General features: G+C 46.2%; 1 pseudogene across 1 annotated transcript in view; it reads right to left on the reverse strand.

The window, feature by feature from the left end:
- Positions 1-5,762: 5,762 nt before the first annotated feature.
- Positions 5,763-25,564, reverse strand: part of LOC144768091 (complement C1r subcomponent-like) — a 29,798-nt pseudogene continuing 9,996 nt past the window's right edge. The window contains exons 2-5 of the transcript XR_013598468.1: positions 22,848-23,067; positions 21,854-22,034; positions 19,141-19,269; positions 5,763-6,721 (exon numbers count right to left, since the gene is read on the reverse strand). The product of XR_013598468.1 is annotated as a complement C1r subcomponent-like (transcript). The remainder of the gene's footprint in view (positions 6,722-19,140; positions 19,270-21,853; positions 22,035-22,847; positions 23,068-25,564) is intronic.

A 25,564-nucleotide genomic window follows, 5' to 3' on the forward strand; every position in this document is an offset into this window, starting at 1 on the left:
GAGGGGGTGATACCCCGAAACCGGTGCCATGATGCTTGTTTCTGTTCCAGGTAGGGCCTAGCTTGGTAGTTCGGGCTGGACTTTTCCCATGGGGAGCAAGGTCAAGACTGATTTTCATATGGCTGTATCCAAACTGGGGTGACATGGTGAGTAAAATAACAATGGATTAAACCCAGATCTGTGACTGGGGGTGAGTGTTTGAAAGGTTTCAACACTCCGTCCATCATTTTATTTTGTGATGTTGCAAAAATTCTTTATGCATTGCCTCAAATTTAAGCTTGATTGCTCTGAGCCAAGCCATCATGGGAGTGAACAGAGGTTAATTTGGGGATGCTTGTGCCTTACCTTGACAAGGATTATGGTTGCTGCTTAGCCAGGGCTTACAGCCCAATCAACCAGCAACCCAATTTCTTACAGAATACATTGATTTATTTCGAAATGTTAGAAGCCCCATCTTTAACATATTAGTCAAACTACATCCAACACTGTATAAAGCATGGACTCTTAAAGAGCACCAGGAAATGAATGCTCAGGGATTTGGTGAACTTGAGAAAGTGTCATATTATGAAGGAATTACCCTGGGCCTAGTTTGCATAGTAGCGCTACGCGTAGCTATGCGAAGTGCACTTCGTAGTATGCGAGATACGCGTAGCGCTAAGCGAACTGTGTAGTGTGCTGTTCGGGATGATTGCACAGTGCCGGATGCTTGTCCGCACTGTGCAGTAATTGAAAACGGCATCTTGCACAGTGCAACCTGTAATTTTCACTCAAGCGGCAGCTTTCTCAACACGGACTGGTAGTTTCTCATCGCGAGCGGTCACGAGCATATGCGACCACTCGCAATGAGAAACCTGAACCCCCGCCTTGAGAATCTCGCTGGGAGGTTTATTTTCCACGCTCGCCAACTTGATGTTGCAGATCGCGAACGAGGAAAAAGTCTTGCCGGGATGTCATTTTGCTCGCTCGCGATCGCCAACTTGACTTTGAGGACTGCAAGCGAGCAAAAAATGCCAACTATGCACGCTTCGCGTTTTTGCACTGTGCTACGTGCAATTCGCGAAGCGTGAAGAACACAAACTACGCGAGCGTAGCGTAGTTGGCCGCCCGGGGTTAGACGCAATACAGCTATGTACCACTAAAACACAACATTTATTATGTGATGTAGCAAAAATAGTGAGAAATCAGAAAGATCATTTTCTGCCTTGGTGCAAAATTTTAGTTGCAAGAAAAAAATCCTGTTTGCCCAGTTACTTGTTTTACAAACAACAGCAATGGTGCAAAGTGGATCTGCTCCTTTATTTCCTTTTATGTTTGGAACTGGACAATTGCACGAATCCCTCTCACCTCATTTGGACCCCTACCCTCCCTCCAGGTTAAACAATACAGATCTCCCATCTCATCAACCAGTTAATCATTTTTGTGGTCATTTCACTGGATATCAATGGTCACTCCCACCAAACCAGTCAGTCTCAACCTGCACTCACAACAACCATGTAAGTTAGTGTGTCAAAAACAGGTTGCACAAGTAAATTCCAATTCACACTCATGACAATAGAAAATACCCTATTGTGGCTTCGTTTATGGACAATAAAGTGACAATTGCAGCAAGTGAGATGCAACATTGTGCAATCACTCTGAAAAGCAGGTATTTGAAACCATTTTGCTTGTAGTTTCCCGCACTGGAAAGCCACGAATAACAGTTATTGTTAAAGGTGGAAAGATGAAGAAACAGCCCGATGTTTTATTGTTGGGATTGTGAAATGTTTCCTCATTGGAGAAAATGAAGCATGAAAGTTACTTATGCAAAGTCACTTTTTTGCTTGATTTACTCATCCAACTTTACACCCAGTTGGAAATCCACGTATCATAAAGCCTATCGAGGGGACAGAGTGGCTGTACCCTGTTGTGCTAGCACGCAAACCTAATGGTACATTGAGAATGTGTGTGGATCTCAGGGATCTAACCTCTAGGATCTGGGTTGACAGGCATCCACTACTTAACATTACTCACATGTTCTCATTGATTAAGGAGGCTAAGATATTCTCCACCTTGGGCATGGCCTCCGCGCATCATCAGATTGTTCCTCAGCATTTAACCTGTTTTGTTACTCCTGAAGGGGCATTCTGCTTTAGAAGAATGCTAGCTGGTTTAATATCAATATCTGTTGATTTTCAGTGATGGACACTATTCAGAGATATGGAGGTGTTCCCTGTTTTTAGGATGATCTGCTAATATATGTGGTAAATTTGTCAAGTACTGACAGGAGGTTGGCTCTTGTGTGAAAGAGAAAGCTGTAACATTGAAAGCGAAAAGTGTAAAATTGGGGTTGTAAATGTGGATTATTTGGGATACAGGTTATCTGCACGTTGTGTAGAGCCTAAAGTTAGTTTGACGGAGACTATTGTGGATGTTCCAGTGCTGATGGAAAGGATCGGTTGCTATTCTTCATGGGTTTGATGGGATTCTACTCCCGGTTTCTACCAAGAAGTTCAGAACTGACATATGCTTTACGTTTACTTCTCATTAAAGGAGGCAGATTTGTTTGGAGTGATGCATGTAGGAAGGAGCATTCTGATATCAGGAAGTCCATGCCCAGGTGACACTCCTCTTAAGCTATTCAATACCATGTATTCTAGTATAGTGGTGACTGATGTAAGTCAGTATGGTGTAGGTGCTGTTTTATTGCAAAGGAGGAATGGAATTGATTAGGTTGTTGCTTTTGCAACAACCTCAAGTTGTTGTGACTTGAACAAGCCTCTTGTGGGTATGTTCATGATGAGGGGTGAAGGCAGAGCCACTCCCAGAACTGCTAAGTGGCAATATAAACTATAAGAATTATGCTATCATACAAAATTCATTCCTGTGATTAAGAATATCTAGGAGGATTACAAGGTTGCCTTTGAAAAGTGATCAGGAAGAAGACCATGCTTTATTAGTTACTGGAATAGCACAAACAAGAATAGGAATTGAGTGTGGCCAGTGACCTAAACACAGGTAACAATTCTTAGCCCTGTTTGTGCTATTCCAGTGCAAGATAAGGCTGGCCCAAATTATTTATTCGACATAATTAGTCCTTTTGGGGTATTGAGTGGACAGGTCAAATTTGGTGTTGTGCTGGTTGATTATTATTCTAGATGGCCAGAAATTGCATTTGTGAACAATGTTGCACATTTTGTGGTTCCGGACGAATTGGAGAATCTGTCTTGAGCAAAGGTGTTCCTGATAAAATTATATCAAACAATGGCCCACAGCTTGTTTCCTCGTGAGTTTGAGGGGTTCCTTAAAGAATTATGAATTAAAAAGGTTGACACATAATTGTATCATCCTAGAAGCAAAGGTCTTGTGGAACGCTGCAACAGGGCAATTAAGATAACATACAGTTATCACTGGTTATTGTATTGAATTGGATACAGGAGGTTAAAAAAATGTGGCCAAAAGACACCACTCCCAATTCTGAAACCAAGGTTTCTCTTTTTGTTCTGTGAAGAGGGAGATTGGCTAGTCGAAAATTGAACACAGCTTGTAAGAGCTAGAAAATGCCTGCTGAAGAGACCTTGAAGTGTGTTGCTGAAAGAAGGAAGGCCGCTCAAAAGAAATATGTGAAGGATGTGTCTCGATGTTTATCTGTGTAGGTTGGGGATTTGGTACAGATTAGGAAACCTTTCATGGGAAAAAGTAAAAATATTTCTTTCTCTAGCCCTAAGAGGATGATGAAAGTGGCTGAACATACTGTGACTTTAAAAGATGGTAAATGTTGGAAGAAGCATAGAGTTTCCAACCTTCATGAAAAGAGAGTGGAGGGGTGTGTGAGTATGTAAAAGAATTGGATCTTCACAGGAGGTCATCTAGGATGCACACTGTTCCTGCTAAATGTTGTGAATATGTCCTGGGAACTGCTGTTAAGTACATTTTAAGAACCTGCATTATGTTTATGTGGGTAAGGATCATTTATTTATCAATTTCATGTAGGTACTGTTGGGCAATGTATATATATTTGTTTACTTGCTGTTTTGCAGTTTTGTTTCTTGAAGGGGGAAAGATGTGTTGGGTTCTCACTTAGAGTTGATGGGACTTTGCTATATTATTATATGGAATGCTGTGCATAGTGCTGTAAGAGGTAGAATGTAGTGTGTTGAATTGGAATGTAGTGATTTGAATCTGGGGCAATTGCCGGAAGTCTGCTCTACTGGCAGTTGCACAAAAAGACTCTTAAACAAAGAAGGTAGTCTTTCAACAAAACAGCTGCCTACTGAGGGCCCGATTCACAGAACTAACTTACTAAAAAATCCTAAACTTACTACCATTTTGGTATTCACAGAAGGCACGTACTCATTTTAGTATTCACAGAATGCACTTACTCATATTAACTTTATGTCCGCACTCGGGTTGGAGATTCCGGCCCAGTGGTGGAGATTCTGGCCCGGTGGGGGAAATTCTGGCCCGGTGGTGGAGATTCCGGCTAGTGGTGGAGATACCCTTGGGTCGGCCAACCAGCCCTGCGTTCCTTGCACGTTCCCTACCAGGCTGCATTACACAGCCTGGTGAGGAACATGCACCGGGTCCCTGACCAATCAGCATTGTGATTGGCTTAGGGGAGCATGTGCTTCTTGCTTCAGAGAACGACGCTAGGGGAGGTGGCAGTCCGGCAGCAAGGTAAGTTACATTGTGATTTAATTTTCAATCCCCCGTCCCTCCTGTACCTCTCGGTGGCAGCTGCCACTGAAAAGAATTGGCAAAAATAGACAACAAACATTGGCCCAAAATTCCTGGCACTGAAGTAAACTACTTCTACATGTGCAAAGGCAAGTGTTGTCCTTCTCAGTGAGGAATGCCAATGGCTGACTTGGAGTGTATATCTGTGAACTAACCCTGCCCTTATGTGTCATTAAGATGAGAACAAGTCACAACAGGAAATATATATATATAGAGTAAAATATTGGAAGCCCACTCTGGTCTATACATACCTACCTTGACAGCTGCTTTACAAGTTCAATTTGTATTCGTTCAAAGTATTGCAAAGCAATCATGTCAGGTGTTGGCTTTGCCTTCACATTCTGGTGAATGTGGTTTGGAATTTGCAAACTCAAATACCAGAATGATAAGCAAAAAACAGGACTGGATTCTTGACAAAGGACTATGTGAAATCTCTGTATGAAGCGGGTCACTGAAAAGGAGGGAGTACTTATCTCTTTGATGGCGAGGCCCAAGAGTGGGGATTTAATATTATAACAATATGTATTTTTATACAGCGACAATGAAAATAAAGGTGCCCCAATAATACATTATTTAGAGCAACTGTACTAATAAATACACATTCACACATTTAGTCCTACAGTGCAAAGTTGTAATTTGATTTTATTACCAGAGTACAGCAAAACTGACATAAGAAAAACTGTTACTGCCCTGCAGACTGCATGTAACAATTACACTGGGAAAAGACTCACACTAGAGTCAGGAGGACACTTCAATGTGACTTTACCTTACTGCACAAATTTAAACCTTTGCATGCAGATGTTGGTTAAATACAATTTGTTAAAACAAAAGGTTGCCTGAAAGTCTGAAAGTGGGTGGGACTGAGGGAAAGATAAAGGAAAAGAGTATTATAATGAGAGTGGTAGTAATGATAAGGGAAGAGAGTGGAAAAGAGAAAGGTAGAAGGAAAAGAAGAGTGATAGAGAGGAGCATAGGGTAATACTTATGTAAGAACAGTAAAACTAAAATGAATGGAGTTACCTAGTGATTGAAAACTGCACCCCACAGACCTCTGTTCATTCAAAAGGAAATGCTGTGCAATGCATCAAAGCAATTTGAAAAGGGTTCTTTCCTATCTACAGCTCACCCAGCATATCACCGCAGCAAGGTCTGCAGAGATGTGTTGCCATGGCATGATCTGGCCATCGCTCTGTTGACAGCACTGCTCACTCATTCATCACCTCGTCTATCCAAGCCAAGTAGTTGTCCACCTTGGTGTAGAACCCATAGCCACTGGCACAGCCGAAGCCAAAGGACACGAGCCTAGTGACAACCCAGTGGTCGCGTTCCTCGTCATACTGGGCAAAGGGCCCTCCGTTATCTCCTTCGCACGCGTCTTTCCTCTACTTCAGCCCCCCGGGGAAGCCAGCGCAGAACATGTTTTCAGAGAACACAGGGGGTCTGCCCCAAATTTCCCTATCCCGAAGGTAGTCCCTGCAGGTGTCTCTGCTTGCCATGGGCAGTGTGACATATCTCAGATGGGCGGATAACTTGTTCTGCTCAGTGAATCCAAACCCACTCACGAAGCCCATCCGGCCCTCTTCGTAGAGGGTCTTGCTGTTTCTCCAAGGCAAGCAGATGGGCTTGATGTTGGCACTCATGGTCACGCTTTGCTTCAGCTTGATCAGGGCAATGTTGTGATCAAAGTTGTGCCAGTCTGTGGAGAATTGAGGGTGAACAAAGATGCTCTCCACTGGGTGTGGACTCAGCTGGAACTGCATGATCAGATTAATGTCTCCCATGTAGACCTCCAGGTCTGCTGCACTGGCGTCTGCCTCCATCTCCTCACCTTCCTGCTTGAGGCGTATCACGTGGGCGACAGTCAGAACCCAGCGGTCACTGATCAGGACACCACCTGCAGGTTCAGGGGTCTTCACATACACCTGCCATGGGAAATTCCCTGCCCTAGCTTTGTCCCCGCCAATGATTCTCCCAATCATGGTCACAGGTTGTTCTGGTTTCCCACATTCTGTGGAGCAAGCAGAAAGATATTACACTTTCCTTAGTATCAGTAGCTTTCCACTTCCCTTCTCTTCTCCTCCCAAGTTCCTCTATACTTTACTCTCATGGTGAGTCCCTTTCCCTCTCTTTCTTCACTTTCTGTTCTTTACAAACTTGTCTCCACCTCATTTTGACTCACGTACCACCCATCATCTGTTCATGGACATATCACTGTGATGAATGCAATTTTAGACAGTAAGGGTCAGATGTAGGTAAATACCATTTACCGATTCTAAAATACCGAATTTTACCAATTCGGTATTTTAGAATGGGTAAATGGTATGTAGGTATTAATTCGGTAATTTTTACCAAATCTGTAAGATTCGGTAAATACCGAATCGGTAAAGGGGGAAGACAAACAAGGGTGGCAGGGTGTCACATTGACACCCTGTTGCACCCCTGAATAGTGCATGGGTGCACATGTGGCACCATACATGCCCTAAGGACATGTATGTCTGCCACATGGCACTGTTAAAAAAGCACAAAATTGCTTTTCGTTATTTACCACCAACTTGTAGTCGGTGGTAAATAATGAATCCTTACAGGTGAAAAGCACTCACTTTAGTGCTTCCTACATTTCAGATTCGGTAATTTACCGAATCGGTATTTAAGAATTCGGTAATTTACCGAATTCTGAAATACCGATTCGGTAAATTACCTACATCCCAAATGCCTAATACCGGTCGGTAACGGCTGAAATTCGGTAATTTTGGCCGTTACCGACCGGTATTAGGGTTCCTACATCTGGCCCTAAGTCTCTACAGATCCTTTTTCTTGACAGTTCTCTTTTACCCTTCTGTGCTTTATATGCTCTTTTTTTACTATCTATTCTTCTTCTTTTCCTTTCTTTCTATTAACTGTCCATGTTCCTCTTGCTCCCTTTCTTCTCACTTTTTTCTATCCATGTTTCTTCCCCTCCTTCTCTTCCCCTCACACATATGTGTGGTAATGAACACTCACATAGGCATATTCATTGCTATAACTTTTATTGTCAAAAGAAACCAACCCAAGCTGCTGAACACACAAGCACGGCCAGCCTCGGTCAGTCAACTGCTTGAACTGCCAACCAGAATGTTGACTCCACACCAGCATTCCACTCATGGTGGCACCAGCTAGTGTGGAGTCAGGAATACTAGATAGGTAATTACCTTATACATCAAACATTTTACATATTAACAGTAAAACAAATTAGAATCAAGGATACTCAACCTCCCCCCAAATCATGTAGAACACATACAACATTTACATATTAACAAAGCTCTCAACCATGAGAGTATAGCATCTTGTCAGTGTCCTAAAGCTTATGAATACTTATTTTGGTTTCTGCCCCAGAGGGTCTAAGAGAAGATAACAAGACAGGAGATAGAACATAACCTATACAGATCAATAAAAGAATGATTGAAAACATATCTTAACAAGGTTTATGTAAAATTCATCTATACCTGGCCCGAATTATGTGTTGATGTACACACCTCCGTACAGGGGGAGAACCATTTTAAACAAGTTGAAAACCAACCTGCACCTTGTGTTTTTGTACAGGAGTTTTTTTTACAACCTTTCCTTGCTCAGAATTAGTATATGACTCACCCTGTTGGAGGGAAAATGTTACCACCTTAGAATGGTTCCACCAACCACATCCTTCGACACGAAGAGCTCTACAACTTTTTTATCAACAAGCACTGGTGTTGTGAACTTAGTATCGTCTTTCTGACATGAGCACACTTCTTAATGCATACATAATTCCCAACCGCAATGGTTTTGCCAGAAACATTTTTCTTCATGATATAATAGACCTTCTGTTTGTGTTGGGAATAGGCAACATTCTTTCTTACAAGTGCATCCATTCTTTCACCAGCAACCTTCTGTTTCAACCATCTTGACATTTGTGTAGTTCAAAAGTCTATTGCAGGTTTCCTACCTCTGAGCAGCTCAACATAAGAACTATTAGTAGAAGACTGTGGTGCGGTCCTATAAAACCACAACAGGTTTTTAATTGCAGTGCTCAGGACGCAATTGTTGGGCAAATCCCATTGCACACAATCTCCCCAAACACGATTGAAGCACTCAGCAAGGCTTTTAGTCTGAGGGTGATAGAGTGAGCAATGGAAAGACCTTATACTGCTATTATTTAGAAACTCTTTTACAGCTGCAGAAACAAATTGTACAAAACGAAGACATTCAGGGATCCTTCCCTCATGCATACATACCTTTTTTTTTAAAAAACAATTTATTAGAGCAAAGTGACGCAAACCACAGTAATACAACAGACAGATTCTGATCAAAGCGTCCATGTATGCATATTCAAATCAAGTCCGGGAATACAAAAGTGACGCTAGGAAAGTAAACAGTTAGGTCGCATCATGGAGCAAAACCAATGTCACAGTAGTAAAATTTTCTGATAAGCAACTGAAATGCAAAGCAAACATAAACAATAGTCCAAAAACTCAAAAAAAGGAAGAAAAGGAATATCATGCAGAAGTAACAGATTGCGAGACCAACACATTAGTCCGTTCCGAATCACATTAGGAGGCATCGCAGACAGTGACCACATTTCCATAACAGTCAGCATCGAATCCTCTCACCCGGGAGGAACAGGAGTAAAAACTGGAGGCCACAGAGCGCCAAAATGCCTGGGGGACCAAGAGTAGGGTAAAGCAGCGAGACAAGGGACCTCCCAGCCCCACGTCATAGGGGAGCAGCGTGCTGTGGCAGAAGCCCTAACTGATGGAGTGCAAAGTGGGTTCCCTGAGGCCTAGCCCACCCCAGTAGGTAAATTGGGGTGTAAGGACTGAGATGAAGCTTCCTTCGCCCTCCCCGCAATGTATTGGCGATATGGATCCCAGACGTCCGTGGGGCGGGAGGATGCCGGGAGTTGGTCAGAATACTCCACACTATTGACATTGCAATAAGCCACACTTCGCAGCCAAGCGGCAACTGTGGGAGCACGTCTCGAGCACCAGTGCAGTGCTACCTCTCTCTTGGCCAGAAGGAAGCAGATCGATGCCAATTTACGTATCTTTCGGGGAAAGTTGGACATGTAGCCCATCAGGGCATTCTCTGGTAAGACCGCCAGTGGTAAGCCTAGAATCGCACACAGTGTGTCATGTATAGCAACCCAAAAGGCGTGCAGCTGTGGGCATGACCAGGAAAGATGGGCAAAGTCCGCATACGGGGCGTTACATTTAGGACAGGTGTGGGGGCGCGCAGGGTCGATTCTGTTGGCCATCGCTGGCGTGTGGTATAGACGACGAAGGAATTTAAAATGAATGAGTTTGTGTCTGCTATTCATCGACACCTCTCTGGTCGTGGCACAGCATGCGTCCCATTGAGCGTCAGAGATCTGGGTGCTCAGATCCGTTTCCCAAGTGGCCCGGACCGCCTCATCAGATGATGGGAGTGAGAGTAAGCATAATTTGTAAAGTTTGGACACCACGTGGGCCCCCGAAGTGTTCTGGATAATGGAAGTGAGTGCAAGAGTGTCGTCCGGCGGCAGCGGGAAGGTGTGGACCGTGGTACGCATCAGCGCCCTGAGTCTAGCAAACACAAAGGTGTCCATGAATGTGCGTTCCGAGAAGCGAGGGTCCTCGGAAACGGAAAGCGCGTGGCCGTCGGGGAACAAGTCACCGATCATAGTTAGATGGTATTTAGCTAGAGTACGACAGATCAATGTTTCGCCAGTTATGGGGAGCCAATGCGGGTTGGGTAGTGGAAGGGCCTGTGAGTACAGAGTGTCAGCACGCAGTAAGCGCCTAAGTTTGTCCCAGGCCCAAGCCGTAGTGGCAAGAGGAAGTATGTCATGTGGATCGCGAGGAAGGCCCTTAGGGAGCACATTGTCCAGAGATACAGGGAGTGCGGCGTCCGCCTCAGGTTTCAAGTGTTGAATCCTGGCGTCCGGGTGGAACCAGGAGTGAGCATACGAGCACTGGGCAACCAGGTAATAGAGGTAGAAATCCGGGACCCCAAAGCCTCCCCTCTCATATGGCAGTGTCAACGCGCTCCAAGCCAGGCGAGGGCGCTTCCCACCCCAAACCAGTCTCAGCAGGGCCGAGCGCAGTTGCGTGAAAAAAACCCGAGTAAGGGGGATGGGGATATTGTTGAATAGATATAAAAACCGGGGCAGTACTACCATTTTCACTATGGCAATGCGCCCAGCCATCGACAGGGGAAGCCGAAGCCATCTATCAGTGTTATCTTCCAAGAAATCAAGGGCGCGACCATAGTTCATGCGAATGATAGCCACGGTATCCAAGTGGATGTGAATCCCTAGGTATTTAACGGAGTCCTCGCACCATTCCAATGGGAGGGAGCAAGGCCATCTCGAAGTGGCAAGGGTAAGGGGGAACAGCTGTGATTTGTGCCAGTTAACTCTGCGACCAGAGTAATCACCAAAACGCACAATCTCCGACAGCAGAGGTTGCAGGTTGGTTTCTGGAGTGCGGATGTACAGAACCATGTCGTCCGCGTAGAGCGATACAAGCAGCGGTCCCGTGCGGAACTGGAGTCCCCTGTGCAAGTGTTTCTCTTGAAAGTGACGGACCAGAGGATCCATAGCCAAAATAAAAAGTAAGGGGGATAAGGGGCATCCCTGGCGGGTACCTCGAGACAGAGTGAACATGTCGGTGATAGTACCATTGAGGCGAAGACGAGCCGTGGGAGCCGTGTACAGCAATTCGACGGTCGCCACAAACATAGCCGGCATGCCCATTCTACGCATCACGTCCAGAAAAAAGGGCCACTCCAAGGTGTCGAATGCCTTCTCAGTGTCCAAAAAGACCGCAGCAGCTGGAACGGACGGGTCAATTCTATGCAGGACCGAGAAGACCGTGCGGAGGTTCAGGGAGGTCGACCTTTGGGGCACGAATCCTGACTGAACTGGCGAAATGATAGAATTCACTAGCAGCGCGAGCCGCATAGCGAGCACCTTGGCAAGGATTTTATAGTCTAGGTTTAGGAGTGACAGCGGGCGATAGGAACCGCCGACCGTCGGGTCTCGGCCAGGTTTGGGTAGCAAGACAATAACTGCCTCACGGAGCGTAGGGGGGAGAACACCGGACTCCAGGGCTTCAGCATACACCTCGACCAGGATAGGAACCAACTCCTCCTTGTATGCTTGGTAAAAATCGGCTGTGAAACCATCCAGGCCCGGCGCCGAGGAACCCTTCAGCGAGTCTATCGCTTCTGCGATCAGGTCGGGAGTGATAGGGTGCGCCAAATAGTCTTGCATGTACTTATCCAAGAATACCATGGCTATTTCGTTGATGTAGGGACCCGGGTCGCGCTTGTCCCCGGTTAGGTCAGATTTGTAGAGATGCTTGTAGTAAGACAAGAAAGTGTTGCAAATGTCAGGCGTGGTGAAGCGAGGTGTGCCATCTGCAGCCACAATCTGTGTGATGTACGCCGCCTGCCGGGGGGGGCGCAGCAATTGCGCCAATAACCGTCCCGGTCTGTCCCCCTCGCCATATTGGCGGGCCGAATGGTACTTGCCTAAGTATTTGAGTTCCCTGTCCGCCGTGTCTCTGAATTCTAACAGGAGCTCGATGCGTTTGGCTTCGTTGGCAGGGGAGGGGTCAGTCAGGATCCGAGATTCAATGGCTGATAGGTCAGTCTCAAGGCGGGACAGGGTGGACCGTATCTCACGCAGCGCCCCTACATGCTTGGTTATGCAGACCCCCCTGATTGTCGCCTTGAATCCCTCCCATAGCGTGGCCCACGCAGTCACGGAGCCAGTGTTGAGGTCAAAATAGTCCTCAATCGCCGAGCGGATTTCCTCCGTGAAAACCGGGTCCGCCAGTGCACGCCCAGGGAATCTCCACTGCCTCTCATACCCGCCCAACCTTGGGATCGCAAGCGCCAGAATCACCGGAGAGTGGTCAGATATGGTACGTGGTAGCGTGCGCAAATCAGTAACCCAACCCGCCAAGCCAGGGGACAATAGCTAGTAGTCAATCCTGGTGCTCGTGTTGTGGTAGCCAGAGTGGTGTGTGAAGGACGGGGAGGTAGAGTGCCGGGTAGCCTCAATGTCCTGCAGTGCAAAGTGGGAACATAGATCCGCCATCGCCGCGCGGTATAGTGGTTTGCGGTCCGGGGAGGGGGATGTGCTGTCCCTGCCGGGGTTCATCAACAAGTTAAAGTCGCCCCCCAACGCTAGAAGGTCAATATTTGCGCGTATTAGCGACATGTGCAGGTTCGCAAGGCAGGTCGGGGAGTCGACATTAGGGCCATAAACCCCTACAATGGAAACCTTGTACCCAAACAGCAGCCCGTGTAGAATCACATAGCGTCCCTCCCCGTCCACCTCGCTAGTAGTCAGGACAAAGGGTAAGCGTTTGTGAATCAAGACCGCCACCCCTCGAGCATATCTACTGAAGCTAGAGAACACTCTGTTTGCACCCCAGCTCGGTGCAAAAGAGGGTGTGTCTGAATGAACCATGTGTGTTTCCTGCAGTATTAGAACATCAACATTATGTCTCGCTGCATACTGTAAAACCTGTTTCCGTTTCCGGGTGGAGTTCAAGCCCCGGACATTCCAGGTCATCAGCTTTAGAATAGAAGGGCCAGTCTGCAATCCTACTCGGGCCATAGAGTCAATTCGAAAATTGTGGGCAATAAGCGCCCAGTGAACAAACCAGTGTCAGATGTCTCGCGATCAATATAAAGGAGAAAAAAACAACACAAAAAATACAAACAACCCCACCACCCAGCCTCCCAACTCCCCATGAGAGGCAGAACCCCCCCATTCGCAAATCTGAAAGGCAAAACAGCAAGTGCAATATGGGAAAAATTCGCAAAAAAAGGAACTCTACACATGCTAGAAACCCCCAGAAGATGCAACTAATCATATCAGCCCGCGCTAGGGGGGGAGGCAACGCTAACCCCCGGGCGGGCAATCCAACGGAACATTGAGAATGTCATAAACGGATGGGTATGTAGGAACTTTAGCCACTCCCGCTATAAAGAAAGGAACCAAGATTAAAGCGGAGTGAGCAGTCAGCCCTGTCCAGCGTCTGTGAACAGGTCAGCGCTGATCTGCGTATCTGACTGCGGGGGAGAAGTGGGCACAGAGCCGGGGTTCGATCCAGGCCCAGACCTATAAGTGTGACAGAAGTCCTGAACCTCCGCTGGAGAGTCAAAAATGCGATACCGGCCATTGATGTCCACTTTCAGTCGGGCTGGGTAAAGCATATTGTATTTTAGGCCCAGGTTTCGGAGAGCCGCCTTGACGCTGGTGTATTTTCTCCGGGCCTCTTGCACCATGACCGTGTAGTCCGGGAAGAAGGACAGCTTGCCATCGCACCTCGCCCATTTCTCGCGCCGCCCGAAGCGCGGCATCACGGTCTCTAAAGTTCATAATCCGTGCGATGATGGGTCGGGGCAACTGTCCCGTGCGCGGCTTAGGCCCCAACGATCTATGTGCCCTCTCCACAACAAAACCAGCCGTAAATGTGTCTTTACCAAACAGTTCGAGGAGGAGATTTTCCACAAAGGTGTCAAATCGGCCAGTGGTAGTTGTCTCCGCCACGCCCAGGATTCTGATGTTATTGTGTCTGCCTCGCGCTTCCAAATCCTCGTTTTTAATGGCAACTTCCTTTAGAATTTTCTCTACCCTCTCGAGCTTCTTTCGGGTTTTGGAAGAGTCGTCGTCAAGGTCGGATATTCTAGACTCCGCCAAGTCCAGACGCCTATCGTGGGCTTGTACGGTTGAATTGATGGCGGACAGCTTCTGCTCCAAGCTGTCGAACCTAGTATCCAGGGCTTTGAAGCCAGCCCGTATTTCCCCCATCATAGCGGCCATCATGGACGCCGCATCACCAGCAGGCTGTGTCACCAGGCCTCCAGCAGAAGCACCCGGAGGGGGATCAGCAGCAGGGAGAGCCTTGTCGAAATTGAGAGTCTTTTGGGCCGGATCCTTCTTCCCCATCGTGGGGGATGTGTGGCGTGGTCGCAGTCTCTGCGACAGTGGAGGTGAGCGGGGATCAATGGCAGAAGCAGGCCGGCCCCCAGTGACCGGCCGCGAGGACAGGACAGCAGGCGAAGGTCCAAGCCACAGTCAAGGTAGCAGGGATGCAGGTGGCCGAGGAGCTCAAAATGGCGCCGCGAGGAGCAGTAGCAGGCCTCCCATCCGAGGCGTCAGCAGCAGCAGCTTTGCGGGGGCGACGGAGGGCGGCGCGGCGCCCAGGCGCACGGCGGGGCCGCCGCGTGTCAACAGGGAGCGCCCCGGCCCGACCAGCAAGTCCGCACCCCCCTCCCCCCCGGACCCCCGGACGCGCCCGCCGCACTCCTCCCCAACCCGGCCCGGGACCCAAATCCAGCCCCCGGCTCTACCCCCGGAGCAGGCCAAAAAGAGCAGCCACACCCGTGAGCCCGGAACCAGGGGCAAGACGGGCCGAGCGGCCAGGGGGAAGCAGCGCGCGAAAGCGCCAGAGGCAGGGGATTAAAGGAGTGGCGGCGCGGCCGCAGTCCGCCGAGGCGCACTCACCCGGCTCTCCAGTGTTGCGGGGAAGATGGCGCCAGGCTCCGGCGGTCTCAGATCCCCTCCGTCGCGGCCACTGCAATTAGCCGTCCCCGCGGCTCAGGAACGCCTCCAAGGCTGCCCCGGACCATCAGGCGGCCGGACGGTGCAGTTAGGAATGGCAGGGATGCGGACTACATTCCTTATTGTCCGAATTGGGCGCCCGCCCGGAGGAGCTTCACGGCAGAGCGGCCATTACGGTTGCCGCCGTGGCCACGCCCCCCATGCATACATACCTTAAAAACTAGATCACTGTTTTAGAATCTGGTTCCCCAACAAATTTTACTTCTGGTCCTTTAAAGTAGTAATCGGTGAAAGACTGGAAAGAAAATTAAATGGTTCCACCAATTCAATGCCAACTTTTACCCATGACCCAGCTGGTAGCTCGATGGGAACTAATAGGGATTGGAAACCTTCAATGCATTGGCACTTGCTTATAGTGCATTGCCGTAGTCCAGTCTAATGGTGACTAGGGATTGAGTGAGGGTACACCTTTTGCTCTTGGGGATCTATTTGAAGATTATTCTGAGACTGTAAAGTATGTGGAAGCAGGAGGAGCTGACTGCATTGTAAGGCCATGTTGAGTTTATCGTCTATGATGATTCCCTGGTTTTGTGCGTGGTTAGTAGGTGATGTTGTTGGCTCAAGCTCTGATGGCCAACAGCTTGAGTTCAAGGGGGAGATCTTGTCCCTGAAGTTCTCCCCTTGAACTGTCTTGTCTGAGTTGAGTTTCAAGCAGTTGTTTTTCATCCATTCTGCTGCGCAGATCATGCAATTGGTGATGCCAGATCGGAACATGGGAGACTTGTCTGACATTCAGAGGATGAGCTGGGTGTTATTGGCGTAGGAGATGATGGAGATGCTGTTAGAACTGATGATGTTTGCAAGTGGTGTTGTGCAAATGTTAAACATGGTGGGACTGAGGGATGATCCTTGAGTGACTCAGCAGGTCAAGTCCTTGGTCTCCGATGCGTACGGAGCAAGTCTGATTCACTGTATTCTCCCTGTGAGGAAGGAGCAGACCCATGTGAGGGCTGGACCTTGGATGTCTTTTGCATATGGTCTTTTGATGAGGCTGGTGTGTGACATGGTATTGAAAGCAGCTGAGCGGTCCAGCAGGTCCAGCAGTATGAGGATGGTAGTTTCTCTTCGGTCCAGTAGGGTGCGGGTGTCATTTGTGGCTCTGGTGAGTGCCATCTCTGTACTGTAGTTGCTTTGAAAGCCATATGACAGTAGTCGTGGAGATTGTGGAGTTCCAGGTGGACGGTGAGTTGTTGGTTGATTGCCTTCTCTATCACCCTCGCTGGGTGTTGTAGAAGAGACATAGTGCAGAGGTTGCTCAGTTTGTTGGGGTCTGAAAGTATTATTTTTTTGAGGAGGGCCATGACTGAAGAATGCTTGCAGTCCTCACAGAAGGTTGCGGAGTTGATGATGTGAGGGAGGAATTTGCTGATCACAGGTCCTCTTGGGTTGTAGATATGATGTTGAAATCGGTTTATTGCGGCCCTGGAGTGATGGTGAGTTTTGCCCAGTTGGAGAGGTGTCTGTCCGAGTGGTAGGGAGGCAGCTTGCTCACAATGTCCTCAGGGCTCAGTTGCTTTTCGAAGTTATTATAGATCTTTTCAGGTTTGCTGTTGGATGGATGGGCGTCCTAGGTCGAGTGAGAGGTGGGTCGCAGCGGAACAGCTGCGGAAGTTGATCTGACCTGGGGTTGTGCCTCTAGACACAGTCCAGGCATGGCATTGCACAGACGGTCTTGCCTTAAGCGTCCCTTTGGCATGCCAGTGATGCACCTGCTGCGCATTCGTGCAGCGGCTGCTATTAAGTAGGATTGGGGAGGGGAGAAGAGAAGAGAAGAGTGATGGGCGTGGTGGGAAGGGCTGTGGAAAGGCGGGAAGAAGACATGAGAATAAGCAGAAGACGCAGGAGAGCAGATAAGGAATGGGGAGGTGGGAGGAGGAAAAGCGTATGATGAAAGGTGGGGCTGTGGGGGAAAGATAGTAAAAGTCACAAAAGTATGACAAAGAGTATGAAAAAAGCACAGAAGTTAGACAAAAGTATGGGAAAAGAGACACAAAAACTATAAGAAAAAGAGTGAGGAAAAGGCTCAAAGTGTAAGAAAGAAAATGCACAAAAGTAAGAGAAAACAGAGGCACAGAAGAACTAGAGAATGAAAGAGTGAGGTACAGAGAGCCAGGGAGCATGAGAGTGAGGCAGATGAGGAGAGTGCAGAGAGGGGAGGCTGCAGGACGAGCGAGGCAGGGTCTTGAGGCGCAATGCCACGCCCGGAAGGGCCATAGAAGGGTCGTAGGACCAGTCCCAGGAACGTGGGCAGGGCAGCTAGGGCCTAGGCAATGGCTAATTCAAGCATTACATGAATCATCATTTTACTCTGTAAGCTGTTTATATAATGGTAGGAGTTCTCAAGAGAGTGATGTACAGCTAGTCAGGACTTTTTAGCTCTCTTTACTTAGCATTTTAGTGCTTGGGGCATACACAAAGAGTAAGAAAAGGAACACTAAAAGTGCCAGAAGACAGAGGCATTTGATCTAAAACTCCCATGAAAGCCTCAACATTTCAAACTTGGAGTGAAACAACTTAAAATGTCTTGACATGGTATCCATTGAGTTGATGTTTCTCCCCTCATCTTTTCATAGTTTGTTTTAAGCCGCTGACTGTCCTCTCTGGTACAGTGAGCAGGGTTTGCCTCAATATGAAGGCAATACTCCGCGGTGTACGAAAGAATTCACTTCTCAGCTGTAGAGATTATTAACTGACAATTAAGAATACCTATGGGGTCAGTGTTCCTATATTGCAACACTTTTATATACTGTATATTTTGTATTGATATTTGTATCATTTATTTATTTGCCGTTATTCTCCATAGTATTACTCTGTTATAGCAATATTCTCTCATCCCTTCCCCTCCCCCTTCCCTATAGCCTTAAAACTCCGTTAAACTGCTTTTATTTCTCAGTTATGACATTAGCAATGTTAATACTTCAGACTATGGGGCTGATTACGATGGAGGATTTCCCGCATCCTCCGGGCCGGCGGAAGCCACCGCCGGCCCCGAGGATGCGGAAAATCCTCTGCGGACCCACCAAAGACCCACCGCCACATTAGGATGGCTGGTGGGTCCTGGTTTCAGTCTGCCGCTTTTCCGCCGTGGTTGGCTTACAACCGCGGCGGAAAAGGCCTAATATGGTGGCGGTGTCTCTCAGACACCGCCAGACATATTAGGATGGCTGAGAAAACATGCTTTTCCGCGGCGGCTTCTCCGCCGAGGAAAAGCATGCGGATCGTCACCTCGGGGGCCCGTAGCGGGCCCCCTGGGTGAAGAGGGGGTGGGGGGTGCACATGGGGGGTACCATTTGTATGCAGAAATCGGCAGGCACCGTGTAACATTGCAGCGGGTGCAGCTTGAAGCCGCACCCGCTGCAATGTTACAAATAGAGGATGTGATCGCCAGGGTGGCGGTCACATCCTAATTGGACAGGAGAGAATTCCGCATGCCCATGCGGAGGTTCCCTCCTCCTCGGTGATCGCGGACGGACTCAAGTCCGTCCGCGATCATAATTGGCCCCTATGTTTCCACATTTTTTATGTCTTTTGCTGATGTCTTATTGTTGCTTATCATTATTGCTCTTCAATAAAGCTTTCAAACATCAAAAAAAAAATAGTCCTATGGGGATAAATGCGTCTTTAACGTAGCCTGTAAAATGGTCAATAATTCTGCAATGGCCTCTGGTAGCCCAAACAATACCGATGCTGAATTTCCTGAGGTACATTCAGAAAAGCCAAGTTTAAAAAGAGTTGCATCTGTTTTTAAACAATTGGGTCATGCCTGGCCCCAAAAGGAGTAGAGAAGTGCATACCTATTTCATAACAGGTTCTCTTGTCTTCCTTCAGAAAATATCCAAGGTCGCAGGAACATGAGAAGCCCCCGGGATAATTGTGGCAGAATCGACTGCACCGGCCATTCCTCAATGCGCATTCATCAATATCTGTAGGGTGGAAAGCCAATAAGCCGCAGGTGTTAGGAGGGAGGAGTCTATTTTAAATAAATATAACACGAGACGCTGACAGGTTAGGGGTAGTGTGATGTCATAGTGGAAGCTTCAGTTTCATCAGTCTTTTATTTCGATTATAAAACCATAAAAGACATACTATCAAATGGATAAGCAAATACAATCCATAATTACATAAATATTACCAATAATAAAATCACACAAAACCAAATCAGCACAATAAATTAGCTCAAAAAGTGTTAAACCAGTAGTACTCAGCACTGATGACTGTTATAACATCAATAAAAAATATTGAATAAATACTCGGCCCGTTACAATTTCACAGTGGAAGCTCAAAGAGCTCAGTAGGGCATGACAGGTGATACTGTGGCGTCATAGAGACATGAGTGTGACATCACAGAAAGAAGTATGTGACATCAGAGTCAGGCCAGTATGTCAACCACAGAAGATCTAATACATATCTAGAGTGCTAACCGTTCGAATGACAGAACCAGAATAATGTGCCAATGGAAGTCATGCTTCTGGAAAATTCGCTGCAAAATTCACAGTATTTAACAATACTGTGAGTTCAATATTAATAGTTTTGGTCATACATATTAGAAACCAGCTGAAATGTGTTTCTTAGTCGGTGACAGCATCATGAAGTTTTAACTGGCTAGAAATATTTAATGAGTGATTTCTCAACATATGTCAAACATCCCCTCTTCACGACTCTATTCATCCAGTCCATCTGTTTATACTTTATTTAATCGATATTTTAAAACGTGATGCATGGCACATTTAGTCCACAAAGAAATGCATTTTTGGAACTCTGAGGGGCAGATTTACAATAACTGGCGCATCCCTGCATATCAGCAGGGATGCGCCAGTTATTGTGCTCCACGGCTCCGCACCCATGGATGCGCCGCATTTACAATGCGGCGCACCATGGGGCAAAAACGGCACAGATGCGTGACGCATCTGTGCCGTAAAGGCGGCGCATTGCTGGAGTTCTGACGCAATCGTGACGCAGCTCCAACAATGCTCTGGGGGGCCCTATCTTTACAATGCTGCGTCAATCCTTACGCCTGCTTCAAGCAGGCACAGGGTTATGACGCAGCATGGGCTCAAAAGTGACTGAGTGAAATCTTGTAGATTTCACTCAGCCACTTTTGGAAGGCGTTCCTGTGCTGGAATGCCCCCCCCCCCTGCGCAGGAACGCCTACTTCTGGCGCAAGGCTTTACAACGTGACGCATCTCCCAGATGCGTCACGTTGTAAATACCCCGCAACATGGCGCATCTTTTGCGTGTAAATCTGCCACTTAATGCATAGGAGAAGATTTATTTCAGAAGTGCTTGGAGCTACTGGCGGATGCACGTCAATGAAAGTATTTCAGTTTTATGTCTGGCTGCAGACAGCTTGGGTGGTTTGCCAAAACTCATGTGATAAAGCTATAAATTATTAAAATATAGAGCATACAGGGAGGGGCTTCCCATGTTGATTTGTATAATTTTACTGTCTGCACGTTTTTTTAATTAGTTAAAAAGTAGTCCCCTTCTGCATCACACTTCCAATTCCCCTCCCGACACTCCTTGTGTTGACAGCGTACACCCACAACCGAAACTGCAGCAACAACCACAACTACCACAATAGCGGGGTTCACAGAAGTGACCACAACAGCAACCATGGCAAGGACAACAATAGCAGCAGCTGCTAGCACAGCAGGGTCCGCAGCAGTAAACACAGCTGCCCCATGAAGGGCAGGTAGCAATTTAAAAAAGCCAGCATTGACCACTGTTTTGACCATAGAAGGAACAATAGCAGCACACGCAGATAATACAAGCAGAAACAACAGCTGCAATTGGGGCCATCAAAGCAGCCACAACATTGGCCACATCAGCCAAGTATAAGTTGGTGGTAAATAACGAATGCCTTTGAAAATGCAAATCTGTTCATTTTCAACTGTGCCATGTGGCAGACATACATGCTCTTAGGGCATGTATGTGTGCCACATGTGCACACACACACGTTTCAGGGGTGCAACAGGATGTCAAAGTGACACCCTGCCACCCTTCAATGTGTTCCCCCTTTTACCGAAACGGTATTTACCGATTCGGTAATTCCCATTCATTCCTATGGGCCTCCAGGCCCATAGGAATGAATGGGAATTACCGAATCGGACCGAATCTTACCAATTCGGTAAATACCGAATAAATACCTACATCCCATTTACTGATTCTAAAATACAGAATCATTAAAATTCTGTATTTTAGAATTGATAAATCTTCATTACCTACATCTGGCCCAAAGTCTCTAACAACAGATCCACTAATTCACTGAGCGATCCGGCCGACCTTACATGTAATTGGTGTGGAATGGGTAACCTGTTGGAACGTGAATGTTAGAAGTCTGATGACAGACAAGAAAAAATATAATCTACAAATTGTCTAAAATAATGAAGGACAACACAGGAGTCAGGCAGCACAACTGATTTTGAGGTGATAAATTGTTCTTAGCATGTCCCATCAAAGAAGCTCCACCTAGTGCCTTGCATAGCAATCTCAAAGTAAGAGTTGTACCGACTGCTGTGTAGTGCGCAGAGAAACCGCCCAAGAGTTCTCGCTGTTGGTTGCTTGAATGGACAGCCACTGTCATTGCATTGAAAGAAGAGAAGAAGACCAGAGGAGCCTGGCTGCCCTGACCAGAGGACACATTTTGCTTGCCGCAGAGGATGATTGACGGGTTCCATCCATCCATCACCTGTAGGGAGAGAGAAAGATGGTGATGGCTCTGCTATAAAAACACATATCTGATGAAGACCTTAATCCTTGTCTCCATTATGTATCTACTTCTAGATGTCATTGCTGCTGTGGTAAAGTTTTCTGATGAAAAAAGATCTCCCCACACTTATATTGTGTTTGTCCCTGTAAAAGTGATTTTTATTTTAGCATCACTGGCCTGATAAAAACCTCTCTCCACTACACCAATTCAGAGGTGAATGGGAGATAGGTATTGATTTGAATCTTTCTAATGGAAAGGATTAGAGAAAGTTCTATTTGAGGATTAAAAGGACAGATAAGATTGGTTCATCAATGGCGATCATTTTGAGGAAATGCATCAGGATAAGTATGTGGCCAAAAATGTCAGCTCTGTCTAGACAGGCACAGCAATACATGCACATGAATTAGCCTTTGCTACACACGTCGGTGTCCTTTCTATTTCTGATCTTAGATCTCCTGAAGGCAGCATCATTGAGCTGGAAAAGAAGTGAAGAGGGACAGGAGGTGGACAATATTCAAATACCGATTCAACCTAACACTGGAGTTAAGGCGATGGTTCTTCAAATGAGAGAGACAAAGAGAACATTCTGCAAGGAGATCACCTTGATGGAGGTAATGAGAAGAATTTGTCAGCTGAGGAGAACTAATTCTGGGGATAAGCAGAATGTTCTAGTAAGAGGTCACCTTGGCAGGGATTTGATTTGGAAGGGAATCTTCTTGAAGTATGGTATAGATAGGGGGAATGAAAGGGATTTATCAGTTGAAGATGGGGAGACAGTCTTTATAGAATCACCTTCAAAAAGTTGTGGCAGGAGCCTTCATTTCCACCGATATCAAAATGAGTGAAGTGGAGTTTGATCCGGTAGCCGTGTGCCACAGTTAGGTACCACGTCTGGTTGCAGGATTGGCTCTCGAAGCACATTTTGTTGAGTACATATGAGATCTTGCCAATATGAGTCTGTGGCATTATGTTCATTGCCTCGCTGGACCTGTGCAGCAGGCACAGTACAACCCTGAAACAGAAACATTATGTGAAGCTTGAAGGGGGCATTTGAGTACTCTGACCACAGAATCATATCAGTTTAGTATTCCATCCATTTATTTACTTAATCATCATTTCACTTGTCTAATTGGCCGCCGCCCCATCCATCCATCCAGATTTAATGCACATACAATGTGCCATATGTGATATTTACCACATGCAAAAAATTCTGCACGTGGTAAATAATGTCCAATTGCAAGCATGAGAGGTCATTGAAAACCAGTGGAAAATAGTTCCAGTTAGAAGCAGCTGTTACAAAATTCCTGAAAGTGTAAGTAATGAAAGAAAAGCTGTAAAACAATACAAAACATAGTACATGCACTGTTTGAGCTAAAAAACATAAAGACACACACACACACACCCCTACTTACAGGGCCAGACTTACATAGAGAGCCATGGACAGGTGAAGTCCACACAGATTGATTGCTGCAGTTCACACTTTCATTCCCAGGTCCACCACCATGCATGTAGCACCGCTGGGCCACTATATCATGCTTGGCAGACTCATGTTCTGCTACAATAAACCATGCACTATGGTGGCAACCATGCCGTGACACAATGACCTTAAATAGCGCAGCCAGGATTGACTGTGTAAGGGGCGGGAACACATAAACATGAGTTCGCTTGAGATCCAATAGATATACAGGCTCAATATGGGCACCATCCAAAGCCCATTTCATCATTATGGATACCGTGGAGCCCAACATAGGAATCATCTACCGTCCTCCTTTCCTACAAATGCTAGCAGCACTCGAATTCTTTACAACAATTTATAATTAATTAATTATTAAATATTTTGTCATTGGTAATGAATTTTAATACATTTTTTATTGGTATTGATAATTAATGTATTCTTATTTAAATATTAAATCATTACTTTCCCTACTGTTGCACTCTCTGGAGTGGGGAAAGTAATTGTTACCCGTACGCTATCCAACTCTTTCCCTACTGTTGCACCCTCTGGAGTGGGAATAGTAATTTTTACCCCTACGCTATCCAACGCTTTCCCTACTGTAGCACTCTCTTGAGTGGGAATAGTTATTTTTACCTCTACGCTATCCAACACTTTCCCTACTGTTGCACTCACTGGAGTAGGAATAGTAATTTTTACCCTCCCGCTATCCAGTGCTTTCCGTACTGTTGCACTCACTGGAGTGGGAATAGTAATTTTTACCCTCCCGCTATCCAACACTTTTCCTACTGTTGCACTCACTGGAGTGGGAATAGTAATTTGTACCCTCCCGCTATCCAACGCTTTCCCTACTGTTGCACTCTCTGGAGTGGGAATAGAAATTTTTACCCCTACACTATCCAACGTTTTCCCTACTGTTACACTCTCTGGAGTGGAAATAGTAATTTTTACCCCTACGCTATCCAACGATTTCCCTACTGTTGCACTCTATGGAGTGGGAATGGTAATTTTTAGCCCTACGCTATCCAACGCTTTCCCTACTGTTGCACTCCCTGTAGTGGGAATAGTCATTTTTACCCTCCCGCTATCCAATGCTTTCCCTACTCTTGCACTTACTGGAGTGTGAATAGTAAATTTTACCCTCCCGCTATCCTACGCTAAAAACATTTAATATTTTTTATTAATATTAAGTTAACATATATATGTATTAAAAAATAAAAATGCATGTTTATTTTTTATCTTACGTTAATTATTCATTAATTCTAAGGTTATTTAAGTATTTTTGAGTATGTTTTAGTTAATCATATTTATTATTTTATTAATTTTACATTACTTTTAAGACATTTAAAAAATTAAATATTTTTAATAACTATATTATTTACAACAATAATTTGTATTCAATATTTTTGTACTTACCTGTTTGCAGATAGGAATTCGATATTCTGGCATTCTATATTTTGTCCACGATATTTTGGCAGGTCGATATTTTGCTCCTCGATATTCTGTCAGTGATCCGTGCGTGGCATTTCTCAGTCAACCTTTATCTAAATATTCTGCTGAGTGATCGATGCTTTGCAGAGAATGACCAACATATACAGCTCCACTGGGAAATGCACGGAGATATTGAAATTGTAAAATAAAGCACACTATTTATGCACAAATGCTGTGTGATGTGGATCTGTTTATACTGAGTTGTAAGGTGCTCGAGATTTAATCACAATTCCATGATTCTGTCGAGAAGCAACATTAGTCTCACTGTGGAAAAACAGCACTCTCAACGTACTAGGCAGACACATCAATGGTCCACCATCAATATTATAATAAATTATGTCTGCTGTAGTCAGGGGGCGTGGCTTACGCGCCGTCGTGGAATGGCGGACATCCCGTGAGCTCCCGAGAGTTGCGGGCTTCTTCAGTGATTTTTGCCTCTGCTTTCTTTCTTCTGGGGCCGGCCTTTGACGTGCTCTATCAGCGGAACATGGTCCGCTCTGATATCTTCCCTCCTCGGACCATTTGAAGCCGATTTTCAGGTGTTTTCGGCGTCGCACCCTCTCTG

The sequence above is a fragment of the Lissotriton helveticus genome, chromosome 7 (assembly GCF_964261635.1).
Source record: "Lissotriton helveticus chromosome 7, aLisHel1.1, whole genome shotgun sequence".
NCBI classification, from domain to species: Eukaryota; Metazoa; Chordata; class Amphibia; order Caudata; family Salamandridae; genus Lissotriton; species Lissotriton helveticus.